Here is a 16,794-nt window from a genome sequence, read left to right as displayed (position 1 = left end):
CATATAAAGGGTGGGTTTAATTTCCGCCAAAACCAGGGTCGGACTGGGAGGCCCGGGGCCCACCGGGACTGCTGTCCAGGGGCCCCCCGCCGGCCCCCGCCCCCCGCCGGCCCCCGTCCCCCTACGGCCCCCGCCCCCCTACTAAAACCTGTCGGCCCAGCCGTTCGGCGCGAATGCGCAACAACGCCGTTCGGCGCGCATGTGCAGCAACGCCACACGGCGCGCATGCGCAGGCGGCGCTGCGCATCGCCGGAAATAAATAAAAAATTTAGTGATTGGAAATATCGGGAGAAGGGTTCTGGCCCGGCGGGGGCCCACAAGGGTCGGGGCCCACCGGGTTTTTTCCCGGTATCCTGCCGGGCCAGTCCGACACTGGCCAAAACATTGATCTTGCTCCACAAGTCATGGTACATTTTGGATGCCTCCCAGAGTGTTATGAAAATCCATAGTGTTGGTTATGATTGTAACATATCCAGAAAAGGCAAATTTACTAAATCAGTTCTTATCTTCAGTGTATACTATACAGGAGTCAGAGTTCCCAGTCCCACATCATAACTGCAGTGTTGGTTCAGCTCAATCTAGTCAGTGGCTGACTCAGGATATGGTTCATAAACATTTAATATAAATTAATGTGAAGAAGGCACCAGGGCCAGATGGCATACACCCCGGGTTCTAAGAGAGCTTGGTTCAGTTTTATACCGGCCCCTATTTCTGATTTTCTCTGATTCGCTTTTATCTGGTATGGTACCTATGGACTGGAGGAAAGTTCCAATATTTAAAAAGATTATGTTTTCAGTTTGACATCTGTTGTTGGCAAATTATTTGAAGGCTTGTTAAGGAATCACATTCAAAGTGTTTTCCTTGAGCAGCATTCAGCATGGCTTTATGAGGGATAGGTCATGTCAGACAAATTTGATTGCTTTTTATGATGAGGATTTGGATTTTGCCAAAGCGTTTGATACCGTGCCCCACAAATGACTGCTTTCTAAATGAAGGTATGTTGGGCTTAATGAAGTCTTTTGCACATGTATAGGAAACTGGCTACAAGATGGGGTACAGAGGGTGGTTGTTAATGGTACATTCTCTACTTGGAGTAAGGTTCTTAGTGGGGTCCCTCAGGGTTCAGTATTGGGTCCACTTTTATTTAACTTGTTCAATAATGACTTAGGGGATGGTAATGTATCCGTGTTTGCAGATGACACAAAACTGTGCAGCCCAATTAATTCTATCCAAGATGCGGCATCCTTGCAGCAGGATCTTGACAAACTGGCAATCTGGGCAGCTACAGTAAGCTGCAGTTGAGATTCAGTGTTTATAAATGTGAAGTCATGCACCTGGGATATCAGTGGCGTAACTACCGAGGAAGCAGACCCCGCAGTCGCGGGGGGGCCCGGGAGTACAGGGGGCCCGGCGGGGCCTGCTTCCTCAGCAGTATGTGCAACCGGCAGGGACCATTTCAGCAGTGGCAGAACCAGGGCCCATGGGTTTTGGGTCTAGAGGGAGGGCCCGGCTGTGCTGCACTCACTTTGTTTAGCCGGTCCCCCTGCAAGCATCAGACTGGACTGCTTGCCGTTTTCTTTATGCTCCTCTGCATCCTGCACAATCAAAGTTTAGTCATTGGATAAAGCAAGAAGAACCCGCCCCCTGTCCAATCACAGAACCCGCCCTCTTGTCCAATCACAGCACAGCTAAGGCGGGTCTTCTCTTCAGAAAGAACAGGAAACAGAAAACAGCGCCTGGAGCCAGCCTGCAGGTAAGCCACAGGGGAAGTGTGCTGAATTGCACTGCATACTTCCTTTTGCTCTAGTGGAAAGGGGGTTTATTTCAATTGTTTTATTAGAGAAGAGGCAAAAAACCAAGAGTAGGGACTTGACAAGTAGAAAAGAAGAGAGGGGCAAATTAGAAAAATTCAAAAAAAATAAAGCAAAGAAAGTACAAGAACTGAACAATGGTGTGGAGACAAAAGGGAAACAAATAAAAATGATGGGGAACACAGGAGTTATAGCACATTCTTTAGTCACAAACAAGGAGCACAGTCTCCAGTTCTTCATTATAAAAAAAAAAACAACTTTCCAGTACACATTTGTTAAAAAAAAATCCATAGTTTTTTTTTTCAAAATGCAATTCCCCCTTCATTCCACTAGCTCTGATTACCAATTGCACAAATCTTTATAAGACCCCTGGCTGGACTACAGTAAAATGATCAGGACTGCACTGAGTTCTGAATGGAACTTGGAGCAACACTAATGGTTTTAAAGTAATGCAGCCAGATTTCTGTGATCAATATTCAGAGTGAGTGGAGAATTACAGACAAGTGATCACTAATACTATTTTTTTTTTTTAGTGAATGCATATTGGAAATAGTTTTATTTTTTTAATGGAGAACCTGGAACCAAGGTGTGTATTGGGTTTTAACCATTTGGGGGCCCTGATAATTTTATTGTGTGGGGCCCCATGATTTCTGATGGCAGCCCTGGAACTACCCAATGGGGACTGCAACCCAAGAGCAGAGTAATTTTACATTTAGATCGCAAATCATCGTCAGGATCTCCGATGTCACCGCCAGAGCGCTCCGCGCCAGTCTCCACACCGGCCCTGTGTGACAATGGATGATAGGTAGCAAGCCACTATTCTTTCTATTCTCCCTGCTGACAACCAAGGGAATAGTTGGCCGTAGCCCTCATTCCTTGCCGGCTATACCGATGCACTTTTGCCACACATTCTAGCAAGGAGTAGGACGTGAAACGTGGTGATTTAATTTTATGTAAAAGGTAGTGTCAGCAAGCACATTAACCTCCCTGGCAAATAAAGCTGTTTGCTCTGTGCAGTCAGAACCCCCCCCCCCCCCCGAGTTATATTTGTTGCATAGATCACTATTCCAGTATCGGGGACATTCTGGTGCTGGCCCCATTGTAAGCAGCAGTCCTGCCCTACTTTACGACTGAGATTCTGGCTATCTATAACAAAGCATTCTGTCCCAGTGGCTGCACAGATCCTATCTGATCCCCATTAGAATCAGTAGTCCTGTCCTGCTTTATGGCAGCTGATATTATAGCTATCTGTACAACAGTCCTGCCCTGCTTTATGACAGCTGATGTTTTAGCTATCTGTATAACAGAGCATTTTGTCCCAGAGGCTGCACAGATCCTATCTGATCCCCATTGTAAGCAGCAGTCCTGCCCTGCTTTATGGCAGCTGAGATTCTAGCTATCTGTATAACAGAACAATCTGTCCCAGTGGCTGCACAGATCCTATCTGATCCCCATTGTAAGCAGCAGTCCTGCCCTGCTTTATGGCAGCTGAGATTCTAGCTATCTGTATAACAGAACATTCTGTCCCAGTGACTGCACAGATCCTATCTGATCCCCATTGTAAGCAGCAGTCCTGTCCTGCTTTATGGCATCTTAGATTCTAGCTATCTGTATAACAGTCCTGTCCTGCTTTATGACATCTTAGATTCTAGCTATCTGTATAACAGTCCTGTCCTGCTTTATTCTAGCTATCTATATAACAGATCATTCTGTCCTGCCCTGCTTCAGGGCTGAGATCACCTATAGCAGGGCTACAGGATTACAGGTTGTTAGGTAAGGCAACATCTTCAGGGAAGAACTGTTTTGCCTTGTTAAGTATTCATAATATTGATCTTTTATCTTATTATTAAAATCATTTTTAGTATGTTGTATCTAATAGTGAATGAAGAGAAGGTTATGTAGCTGAAATAGATCTGGCAAAGCAAGGCCAGAAAGTCACACAACATGGGGCATCAGAGCATGAATACAAGGTACCACTCAGTCAGATTTTTTTAGCAGACTCTATCAGCACAGAGGAAGGATGCACAGAATGTGAGGAAGGTAGACAGACCGTTTTAAAATACATAAAGTACATTTTGCAATGTAAACCTGTGTGGATGTGCTCCTTCTATACATTATACAGTATGCTTGTGGATATAGCAAAAATGTGTAGAAGGTAGCATTAACTAGGATGAGTTGAGGCGGGGGGCCCAAATGTATTTTTGCAGGGGGGCCCTGTGACTTCTTGTTACGCCACTGTGGGATATAAAAATATCCAAGCCACTTATACCCTTAATGGGACTGCACTACGCCAATCCATAATGGACAAGGCCCTTGGAGTCCTTGTAGATAATAAACTTGGCTGTAGCAAGCAATGCCGGTCAGCAGCTGCAAGGGCAAATAAGGTATCGAGCTGTATTAAAAGGGGAATTGATTCACGGCAGGAAGGGGGCATTCTTCCACTGTACAGAGCACTGGTAGGGCCCCATCTAGAATAAACAATACAGTTTTGGTCTCCTGCACTCAAACGGGACATTATTGAATTCGAGAGGGTCCAGAGAAGGGCAACTAAGCTGGTAAAAGGTATGGAAAATCTCAGCTATGAGGAAAGACTGGCCAATTTGGAGTGGTTCACACTGGAGAAGAGGAGCTTAAGGGGGGATATGATAACTATGTATAAATATATAAGGGGATCATATAATAATCTCTCTAATGCTTTATTTTCCAGTAGGTTTTTCCAGCTGACACAAGGTCACCCATTCCGATTAGATGAAAGGAAGTTCCATCTAAATATTCAAAGGGGGGGGGGGGTTGCAGTGAGAGCTCTTAAGATGTGGAATTCTCTCTCTGAATCAATAGTAAGAATGGGTTGGATGGCTTTTTAGCAAGAGAGTGAATACAGGGTTATCAAAGATAGCTCATAGTACAATCAAATAGAAATAGATGCTGTTACCTCTAACCGTATGCAGGTTCAATTAAGGTCGAGTTCCAGGTGATGCACCTCCGCCGTGTGTGCTAATGAAGTATACAAACGATTGGAATTCACAAGGAACGACTCAAACGCAGCTTAACTGCTCCACCTTTAGTGTTTTATTGTTTAAAGAGAGAAGTTAAAACACGTATCAAAGAACATCGGGGATACATTAGGAATTTCAAAAAGGATACCTACACGGATACTATCGTGGCTAGACATTTTTCGGCTATGAACCACAATCTTAATCAATTTAAATGGCTTGTCTTGGAAGTTGTGAATATCCCTCCAAGAGGTGGCGATTTGAAACTCAGATTATCGCAAAGAGAGATGTACTGGATTAGGAAATTTAATACAGTTAATCCAAAAGGGTTAAACGAATCGTGGAGTGTGAAAAGTTTTTTGTGACGTCCTTGCACATACTAACACTATGTTTAACCTCTTTTCCAGATATTGATTTGCCTATACCAAGCTCTAAGAGATTTACTGAATCCCCCTACTTATGGTAATGTATAGAAATTAATCCTATAATGTAGAACTACCTCGAGTGTTTTGTACTCTTAGTCAGTTTTTCGTCTATTTACCAAGAACAGATTGGGCACGTAGGCCTTGTGTAGGCAGTACTAGATTAGCCCATTGGTTTAATTGTTCTCCTAAATGTTTTTAATTTTTTCAGCACAGTGCGACACTAGCAATCCAATCTCACAGATTGAAAGAACCACAGACTCGTATTTTTTGTGTTTGAAAAACGAACTTTATTGGGGATAAACTGGACTCCCTCTGCAAAATAATTTGCCACTTTATCCATGGCTATTACAATTTTTGTTTCTTTTTTGTTTCTTTTGTATGGGTGGGGGGTGTGTACTCACCTTCATGAGGTCATTTCCTGTCTGTCACCTATTTATATACCTTTTTCCACATCGCTGTACACTTGACAAAGAGTCATACTAGACTCAAACATGTTGTGTTAAACAATAAAACACTAAAGGTGGAGCAGTTAAGCTGCGTTTGAGTCGTTCCTTGTGAATTCCAATCGTTTGTATAGCTCATAGTACAAGTTGATCCAGTCACTGGTCTGATTGTTATCTTGGGGGCACATGTACTAAAGGGTGAATTGTGAATGATTATTGAGAATTCGTCAAAAAGACAATTCCCATGACATCGCCTGTTTACTAAATGGCAAAGAGGACAATTTGCTAAAGAAAAATCTTAAAGATTTAAGAGATCTTAAATATTGCTTTGCCAGGTGAAGTTTTGGTCAGGCGAACGATCATTAAGAAACTTTCTCACTGACAAATGTTTGTTATCGATAATATGCCAGCGTTCATTTGCCCAGACAAATTTTTCGCATTTTGATGAGTAAGTTTAGTCGTAGGGTAAAAACGTTTGATGTAGCTATGCAAAGTATGGCGAAGCTTTCCAGAGTGAAAATTTGGACCTAAGTAAATGTGTCCCTTGGAGTCAGGAAGAATTTATTTCACCCTCTGAGGCAAATTGGAGAGGCTTCAAATGGGTTTTTTGCCTTCATCTGGATTAACTAGTGGTTAGGCAGGTTATATATAGACTTAAAAGGTTGATGGACATGTCTCTTTTCAACCTATGTTATTATGTTACTATGTTGCTTTTGCTTTATAGGAACACCCGAAAAATGTTCCCTTTGAGGCCTCAACCATCTAATTTTAGGGGCTTTAGAGGTTTATAAAACCACGACTAAACTCACTTTCCCTAAAACCAAAAATGTCATGACATTTATTAAAAGATCTGAACAAAGCACAAATGAGAAAAATCGCAGAAAATTAATGAAAACTGCAACTTTTCACACAATATCTATGACTTTTTGTCGCAGAAAATCCAGCGTCAAGAACACCCGAACACTTCTAAAACCACAAATCAAAGAAATATCTTAAAAGAACATCTGCCATTGACTTCTACATGATTTTGAAAATCACTTTTTTTTGCTGCAACTTTTTTAGATTTTTAGCTTCAAAAAGCTTGACCCAAAAAAGTTGTGGTTTAATAAATTGTCCCCATAATGTATAACATCCAGTAGGAAAACTTCTGTATTTAGATCCCTTTCTATTGGTCTGCATTAGTTTAAGTCTTTTTGCCTTTCAATCAGCAAATTATATTTTTTCTGTGTAACTCTTTATTTATATGATCTTTCTTTTTTTAATAATGGAGGAAATTTACAAAGAGTACTATGTACATTACAAATAAAAGCAAATATGGTAAGATATCCTCCCAGGAAGAGATCTTGAAAACTGAATATAAACTAAATGCATAATATAGATTTATAAACCACATACACATTTTCAGAATAAAAACAATAAAGTACACTTTGTAAAACCCTGTTGTTTTTTTGTACTAATATGGGGTAGGAAAGGAGATAATGGTGAGGGGTAAATCTGGCCATATATGCAAAGATAAAGTTGTACAAATCAAAGTTTTGTACGATTTTCAGACTGTGTGTGGATCGTCCCGACATTTTTCATACCATGGTGATCGGTTGTTTAGTCGTTTGGACAGGTTAAAAGATTTATCTGCATGTATTTCCAATCAGACTGTAACTGCTATTTGTCAGATATAACTTTCATACGATTTCTGTCACGGCCAGAACACTGCCTGTTTGTTCATTTACTACTTTATTTAATCTGAATGGCAGGTTGGAAGATTGCGACATCTTATCGTTTGTCAGATACAAGGGTAAAATATGCACAACTGGAGTTGGCAGTTTTTACACACACATTACCAGTGAGCAAACTCACTGTAAAATCCGTACAGTATAACGTTTATACTTGCTTATGAGTACAGTACTGAAAGAACTTTTCAATGAGATTACCTAGAAAGGTGCATATTTACTCTAGTGACATCCGAACATAATCCTCTGCAAAAAAATCTGCAGCCATTTGTTTTGATTTTTTTTTTGACCACAAGATCTTGTGCTAAGTTTAATATAAATAAAAAGTTGTTTGCGGACAACAATCACTCTGAGTCCGTCGGTCTCCAAGCTCAAAGTCTGTAACAATAGTGGAAGTCAATTTTAGACTTTCTAACTCACATTTCTTCATAAACAACTAACTAAACATTCCCTTGTATAGCTGCATTTACATAATAATTTGTTTATAAATATGAAGCTAGATATATTTGCATTAATTGCCTCATTACATTATGAGGCACATTTATAAAGGGTCGAATTTTGAATTCATGTGAGTCTTTTTTTAACTTCGAATTAGAATATTCGTTTATTTATTAAAAAAAGAGAATATGTAAAACTCTGATAAATTTTACTGACGCGAAAACTCGAATTAAATTCAATTCGAATTAGACCAAACTCAAATCGAGTTTTTTTCTCAGAAAAAAACTTGAATGTCTGGAAGGCTGCATACATCTTCAAATTGATCACTGGACCTCTCCCATTGACTTATACGTGAATTTGGCAGGTTATAGGTGGAGAATAGTCGAATTTGAATTCTTAAAGGGCCAGACTTTGAAATCAAAATCTATTTTTTTTTTTAATTTTAATCCAGTTTGGATAATTCCCTAGTTGAATTTGCCAGTTTTACCCATAAACAAAAATTCAAATTTTCAATTCGACCCTTAATAAATCTGCCCCTAAGGAGGTTGAATTTTAGGGGGTTATTTGCTAAACTCCGGTGTGGCTTTTTCGGGCAATTTTTTTAAGATAGATTTTTGAGAAGTCCCATGAAGCAAAAAGCCTGAATTGGAAAATCTGCCATCTCTGACCTACTAAAGTTGTGTATAGTCAATTGCACAGATCCCTAACATATTTTGCCATTTCTGTGGTCTGTGCTGGAATTATCCTGAAAATCCGCCCTTTTCAGGCAAAAATCTGAAAAAATCGAGCGAATTGGGAAAAAACTATGAAAAAAGCGTACGATTCGGGTTTTCACTCGATTTTATATGTTTTTACCCAAATTAATTACATCAAGCTTTTTTAATAATAGACAAGGTCAAATCATGGATTCTAGTTTTGTCAGACTTTTTTTATTTAAAAAAATCGGAAAAATTCGGATTTTAATAAATGATCCCCTTAGAGTTATGTGAATTTTGTTTAACTTTAATAAATTCGAATTTGCTCACAACTTGAATGGGTGGTTATTTATGAAAAAACTCGAATGTCTAATATTTGAATAGGAACGACCTGAAAAATCGAATTAGAATAGAGTTTTCCTCTGAAAAAAAAACTGTCAGGAAGGCAATTAACATCCTCAAATGGTTCAACGGAACTCTGCCATTGACATCTACATAAACTTTAGGTGGCAACGTATCGAATTAGAACTGTTTCCAGGGTCGAGATGTGATAAATCTCATATTCAAATGCAAATTCGAGTTGGTGCTTTTAAATTCGACATTGTGAGTTTTGATAAAAAAAATGAAAATTCTAATTTACCATTCGAACCTTAGTAAATCTGCCCCTAGATCTGTTGATATGTGGTGTTTTTTTTATACAAGTAGAAGTACTGCATCCTCTGGATTTTATTGCTTATTAATATATATTCCATATGATTTCATTGGAAAAAGATATTGCATTGATAACTAAACAGGCTTTTGTACAGTTCAAAAGATGAAGCACTCTGCCTGACACATAATACAAAGGTTCTGGTTCTAATGTACAGTAGTTGTTAGATTAACCATACAAATATATATCAGATTACTGGGGATCTACCTGAAGTCTTGTATTTCTAGGAATAGCAGATTTACAGATGCTACAAGAAATAAACGTGCTTCTGTAATAATAAGTGCACCTATAGCAACCAGTCAGCAGGTAGCATTTACTGGTCACCTATTTAAAATTAAACATTTTTGGGTTACTGTTGATTAGAGCATCTAAGCAAACTTAAGGGGTAATTTACTTATTGCAATTGCTGGAGGACTAAGTAAATTATGCACCTTAGTGCTCATTTTAGAGCACCTGTGGCATGAGGTATATCTGTGCTCTGCACCTCTTTTTTCATTTGCATCTGAATAAAAAGCATAGAAGGAAAAGAAAATTGGGCTTTGGAGTATAAATGCCTATGTGCCTCTATATTTTCGAAAATTAAAATGTCTGGTATCCGAATGTAAACATTTGCCAACTAAAAGATGGCAAGGTCATGTAGAAGCCAATGGGAGTTGTCCTAGGCAAAGCTCAAGTTTTTGGCTAATTTGAGGGTTTTTTGAGGTTTTGAGGATTTTTTATATAAAAACTCTATCAATTCGAGTTTTTGGGACATAAACCTGAGCAATTAGAGTGATTGAAGTTTTTACGGGCCATGAACTCAATCATGTTTTTAATTCGAGTTTTTGACATTTGGATTTTTTATAAATACCCAAAACCCTCACACAACTCACAAATTTGTTTCTTGATAAATATGCCCCTTAATGTGCAACTGCCAGTGGCAAGCTTGCATGACTGCAACTGCATATTGTAAACAAGCCCTGCTGTGTTTATTTGTATTGAAGGGATCGTTTTCAAAAATGTTTAAACTTTATCAGTAATGAACATCTTTGGAGACCTCCAGCCTTCAGTTGGTGGTGTTTATAAAGTAAAATTTACATTAATCTAAAACTCTTAAAAGAAAAAGATATAGTTTTTAAAGGAAGTGAACTGTATTTCTATTATATACTTATATAATACACAACAGCCATGAATTGCCTGCAAATAATATACTTTTAAACAGTGTTTGGTGATGTCATCAGTTATTGATGTGATCCAAATATTGGATATTAGAAGTCACATGATAGTTCCATGGCCTGTATAAAAACACTTGGCCTTGTATTTTATATTAGGGGTACATTATTTCCTGTACAATTTATATTAGTAGACCAACACGATTATATTTTATAGTATACATGACATGTTATTATTTACAAGGTTCTTAAAATCTTTTTTTATGAGTAGATGAAAGCTTATAAGCATGGTGAATACAGTACTTGAATTTGCTACCTCACAGAACTCCACACCCTCTTGCTTGTAATCATTACTGTAAATAAAGCCTGAGCATTAGTACATTCCCCAGCACAGCCATCTGACTTCTCCGAATTAGCCATTTGTTTACATGATAACAGCTTCTTTTATCACATGTGTAAAACACAAGTCTGCAACAAAAATAAAATCCAGGCAACTACTGTTGTAATCATGCTATGGATAATAGAGAAAGGCTTTCAATACCCTTAGGCTCATCTGATGGCTTTTATTTACTTTTTAGTGAATAGTTTGCTCCCCTCTGAGGCAAACAAAAGAGTTGCATTTCTTGTTTTCACCTTTCTTTGGATCAACTAGCAGTTAGGTTTAGCTGGGCAAAAAAGAACCTGATATGTGTGAAACTGAAATTGCATGATGTGAATTGACACTCACTTTTGTTGCAGCATTTTTTTTCATACCAATTTTTGCAGGAAAAATTATTGATAAAAAAACCCCACACAATCCATTGGTCAATTATCAGCTAGGTCTTTGTATTTTATCTTATTTGTTTTACTGCATTGTTTTTTTTGCCTTTTTTTCCATCTTGCAGTTTTACTGCCATCTGCCTGTAAATGCCACCTAGTTGTGCAGATCACTGACCCTAAAAACCCTGGACTTGATTTTTAAGCATTATTTAATAAAGCCATTTGCTTTGTGTTCAGATGTAGTTTGGGTCTATTTATGTTATATATATCTAAAACACATGCTGCAGGTTTTTTAAATGTTGTTATTTAAGTCATAAAGCTGAGTCTAGGTATAAACATATTTAGACCATGTCTTACAATTCATATTTCTCAGTGAGTTATTTCACAAAAGTGTCATCATCAGGGTTTACAGATTATTCATGGGAATGAAGTACTGTAAAAGCTTTTAGAAGCCATCTCAAAGCTTTTTGACCTTTATAAAGGAATGTGTGCTTTGCTTTAATATGGTCAAGTTGCTCCTTAAAGGGGCATCCCCAAAGATGGATCATGTGACCATCTTAATTAAGACTGCAAACATGTATCAAATGTGGAATGTTGGTCTTAGATATCATAACTACAAAAAGTCATGATCAAATAAAATATATCTAAGGGCAAAGACAATTGGGGCCCCCTATCACACAAGGGGAATTGTCTCTCCCCTACTGATACAATATACAATGCCTCATGTAAATCACTTTATGTGTCAGTCACAGGTGATCTCTTCCTGCATTTTGCATGATAACATGGGATTCTAATGGCCTACAGAAGAGGAGATTTTCCATGGGCAACAACTTTACCCCATCTATCTTTGTCCTAAAGCTTGAAGAGTAGCTTTGTGGTAAGATTATTATGCAAGCTGATCCAAAAAGTATCTTTTGCAATACTTTACAAGACATCAAACACACTGTCCTTGTTGTAACCATAAACACTTGTATATGGAAACAAGGGAACACGATATGAGCAAAACAAACAGTTCCCTGCATTGTTCACTGTTTTGATTATATGCTTGTGTCCCAGGTACCTGCACTAAAGTCGGAGTTCTGAAAATCAGCACAAGGAAAGTGCTAAAAGCCTGATCTCTAGTGCACAGTCAACAAATAAAACCCCTAGGGGCAAATTCACTAAGCGCCGAAGCGCCTAACGCTAGCGTCAATTCGCTAGCGTTGGGCATTTTTGTTATTTTGCAAATTCACTAACAAACGCTGGCGTAAATTCGCTAGTGTTACTTCGCACCCTTACGCCTGGCGAATTTTCGCTACGGACGTAACTACGCAAATTCACTAACGCGGGCAGTGTACTGAACGCTACCTTTTACGCTAGACTTCCTTCGCCACCTCAGACCAGGCGAAGCGCAATAGAGTAGATAGGGATTGCTTCAAAAAAAGTTCAAATTTTTTCTAAGTCCCAAAAAACGCTGGCGTTTTTTCCATATTATGGGTGATAGGCTGAAAAAGATCGAAAAAATTTTTGGGGCTCCCCTCCTTCCCCCCTACATTTCCTAACTCATGGCAACTTAACTATACAGTGGGCACATGTGTAGGGCAAAAAAAAAATTTTTATTTGATGTTTTGAAGGTTTCCCAGGCATTTGTAGTGATTCGACGTATTCCTCCATTGAAATTTGAATTTGGCGCCGTATGCAAATTAACCATTGCTAGCGTAACTTCGCTTCGCTTAGCGAATCAACGCTAGCGCAACTCGCAACCTTATGCTACCCCTGTGCGCAACTTCGGATTTTAGTGAATTTGCGGAGCGCTGGCGAAACTACGCCTGGTGAAGTGCGGCGAAGTTGCGCCTGGCGCAACTACGAATCTTAGTGAATTTGCCCCATAGACACATAACACATGGGCAACCAAAAGGAGTTTTACCTCCTCCATTATTCAACAGCCTTAACAAGATTTGTGGTCAAAATGACCACCCTGCTACTCCCCATTTTCAAGTGGGTATTTGTGGCTGATTACAGTGGTGGTGTCATTATGGGATTTTGTAAGTTTTGAAACCACATTTTTAGGCTGGGTAAACCACTGGAGGCTCTGTGTGCATAAACTGAACTTTTTATGGTGGTACAAAACAAGTCATGGACATGTAATAGGGCCCTGGGTAATGCGACATGTCTAGGTTCCAGCATACGAGAAAAACACACATCAATTTCAAATGTCCTAATGTGGTTATTGAACTATGGTCCAAGAATGACCCCTAAAGATAAAAAATATATATACCAAATTTAAGTTACTCAAAAAAAAATCTATTCATGGGCCTCGGCCCTGGAATATTCTGGAGAATTTGATTTTCAGTCTTCAATAAATATACAGTCATTAATTGTTTAAAGCTGTACTTTTGCCATAGCTGGATGGCTACATTTTGGGCATGCCTGAAATAAATATAGTAACTATCTGCCATTTATTGTACAAGTATGAGACCCGTTATCCAGAAACCAATTATTATCTTTCCAAATTACAGAAAGGCCATCTCCCATAGACTCTATTTTATCCAAATAATCCAGATTTTTTAAATTATTTTCTTTTTCTCTGTAATAATAAAATAGTACATTGTACTTGATCCAAACTAAGATATAATTCGTCCTTATTGGAAGCAAAACCAGCCCATGGGGTTTATTTGATGTTTAATATTTAATACTGAACTCATCTCTAGCATTTGTGTGGGTGAGCATTTAGGGAATAGTGATCATAACATGGTCTCCTTTGAGATTCTGTTGCAGAAGCAATTCTATAAGGGAGTAACTAAAACACTAAATTTCAGACGTACAAACTTTGACAGTATAAGGGCATCTCTGCAACATATTAGGTGGGAAATGCTTTTCACAGGGTTAAACACAGAACAAAAATGGTAAGTCTTTAAAATGCTGCTTAATAAATATACATGTCAGTATATTCCCCTTGTAAGCAAGGAACGTCGTTGCAAAGCAAAACCTTTTTGTTTAAATAGAAGTGTTGGTGTTGAGGTGAGTAAGAAAAGGAGTGCTTTTATGGTTTTCAAGTTAGCTGGGACAGCCGAATCATTCATAAGGTCCAAAGAGATTAAATAAATCATGCAAAAAAGCTATAAGGCAAGCTAAAATTTATATGGGAAAGGATATTGCAGCAAGCAGTAAAAAGAATCCAAAATTATTTTTTAAATATGATAATAGTAAAAAAATGAAGCAGGAAGGGGTGGAACCTTTAATATCTGAGGGGGGTCAGCTGGTTGATGAAAAAAAAAGCACAGAATCTGAACACATATTTTTCGTCTGTCTACATAATCAACCAGTTAATGAAGGTTTCCTTCTTGATAGTCCCAATTCTAGTAATACAACTAATGATGCATGGTTCACATATGAGGAAATTCAAAAGAGACTAGAACATGTTAAGATAAATAAAGGTCTGGGGCCAGATGGTATTCATCCCAGGGTACTTAGCGAGCTTAGCTCTGTGATTGCCAAACCTCTTTACTTAATCTTTCAGGATTCAGACTGGCGAATTGCTAATGTGGTGCAGATATTCAAAAAGGGATCCCGTTCTCTGCCTCAAAACTATAGGCCAGTTAGTCTGACGTCAGTGGTAGGAAAGCTTTTCGAAGGGTTAATAAAGGATAAGATACTGGACTTCATAGCAAATCATAATACTATGAGTGTGTGCCAGCATGGTTTTATGCGTAATAGATCTTTCCAGACTAACAATTTATTTTTAAGAGAAGGTAAGTAGGGACCTCGATTATGGGATGGCAGTGGATGTGATTTACTTAGACTTTGCTAAAGCATTTGATACAGTGCCAGACAGAAGGTTAATGGTTAAATTAAGGAATGTTGGCCTGGAACAAAGTATTTGTACCTGGATAGAGAACTGGCTAAAAGATAGACTACAAAGAGTGGTGTTAAATGGAACATTTTCTAATTGGACCAGTGTTGTTAGTGGAGTACCGCAGGGCTCTGTACTAGGTCCCTTGCTTTTCAACTTGTTTATTAATGACCTGGAGATGGGCATTGAAAGTACTGTTTCTATTTTTGCAGATGATACTAAATTGTGCAGAACTATAGGTTCCATGCAGGATGCTGCCACTTTGCAGAGTGATTTATCTAAATTGGGAAACTGGGCAGCAAACTGGAAAATGAGGTTCAATGTTGATAAAAGTTATGCACTTTGAAAAAAATAATATAAATGCAAGTTATACACTAAATGGCAGTGTGTTGGGAGTTTCCTTAAATGAGAAGGATCTTGGGGTTTTTGTAGAAAACAAGTTGTCTAATTCTGTCCAGTGTCATTCTGTAGCTACTAAAGCAAATATTCAAAGCTCTGTCTTGCATAAAAAAGGGCATTAACTCAAGGGATGAAAACATAATTATGCCTCTTTATAGGTCCCTGGTAAGGCCTCATCTGGAGTATGCAGTGCAGTTTTGGACTCCAGTCCTTAAGAGGGATATAAATGAGCTGGAGAGAGTGCAGAGACGTGCAACTAAATTGGTTAGAGGGATGGAAGACTTAAATTATTAGGGTAGACTGTCAAGATTGGGTTTGATTTCTCTGCAAAAAAGGTGCTTGCAAGGGGACATGATTACACTTTACAAGTACATTAGAGGACATTATAGACAAATAGCAGGGGACCTTCTTACCCATAAAGAGGATCGCTGTACCAGAGGCCAACCCTTCAGACTAGAAGAAAAGAACTTTCATTTGAAGCAACGTAGGGGGTTCTTCACAGTCAGGACAGTGAGGTTGTGGAATGCACTGCCGGGTGATGTTGTGATGGCTGATTCTGTTAATGCCTTTAAGAATGGCTTGGATGATTTATTGGATAGATATAATATGAAAGACTATTGTGATACTAAATTCTATAGTTAGTATAGGTATGGGTATATAGAATTTATCTGAGAGTAGGGAGGGGTGAGTGTATGGATGCTGGGTTTTCATTTGGAGGGGTTGAACTTGATGGACTTTGTCTTTTTTCAATCTGATTTATCTATGTAACTATGTAACATAATTTGTAGATTTAAGGTATGAAGATCCAAATTACAGAAAGATCTGTTACTTGGAAAACCCAAGATCCAGAGCATTCTGGATAACAAGTACCATACCTGTATAATGTAATAAGATGAAAAATGTAAGATTTTGTGCCCAAAAAGTCACTTCTGGGGAAAGGCATTTAAAAGTGTTCAGACAGTTCATGGAGATGTAACAATAAAAATCCATTAACCAAGCTGGCAGGTTGTATTGCAAGAAGCACCATATTTTAATATGTGGCTTTATAGGAATATAGGAAAAATGTGGCACTCACTCCCAATGCAAGTATAGCAGCTTGCTTTAGAACTGCACTCAACAGGAACTGCCAAAAGTTATATCTTACAAATAAAAATGTCCAGCGTTTCGATCACAAACTGTGTTCTTTTTCTAAGGAAATTTTTGTTTGCAATAAATCCCTTTTGACAATTCATGTTACATTCAGCCTGGAAATGTATACAAACACACACACATATATAGGAACACAGAGCAGCACTCAACATGAATTGTTAAAAGTGATTTATTTCCAACATTTTGATCACTGTGATCTTCTTCAGCAGATGTTAGTGTAATAAAAGAGATTATATTGACCAGTTATTATAATATGGCCAGTA

The sequence above is a fragment of the Xenopus laevis genome, chromosome 3S (assembly GCF_017654675.1).
Source record: "Xenopus laevis strain J_2021 chromosome 3S, Xenopus_laevis_v10.1, whole genome shotgun sequence".
NCBI classification, from domain to species: Eukaryota; Metazoa; Chordata; class Amphibia; order Anura; family Pipidae; genus Xenopus; species Xenopus laevis.
The sequence above is the reverse complement of the archived record's forward strand: the minus strand, read 5'-3'. Positions refer to the sequence as shown.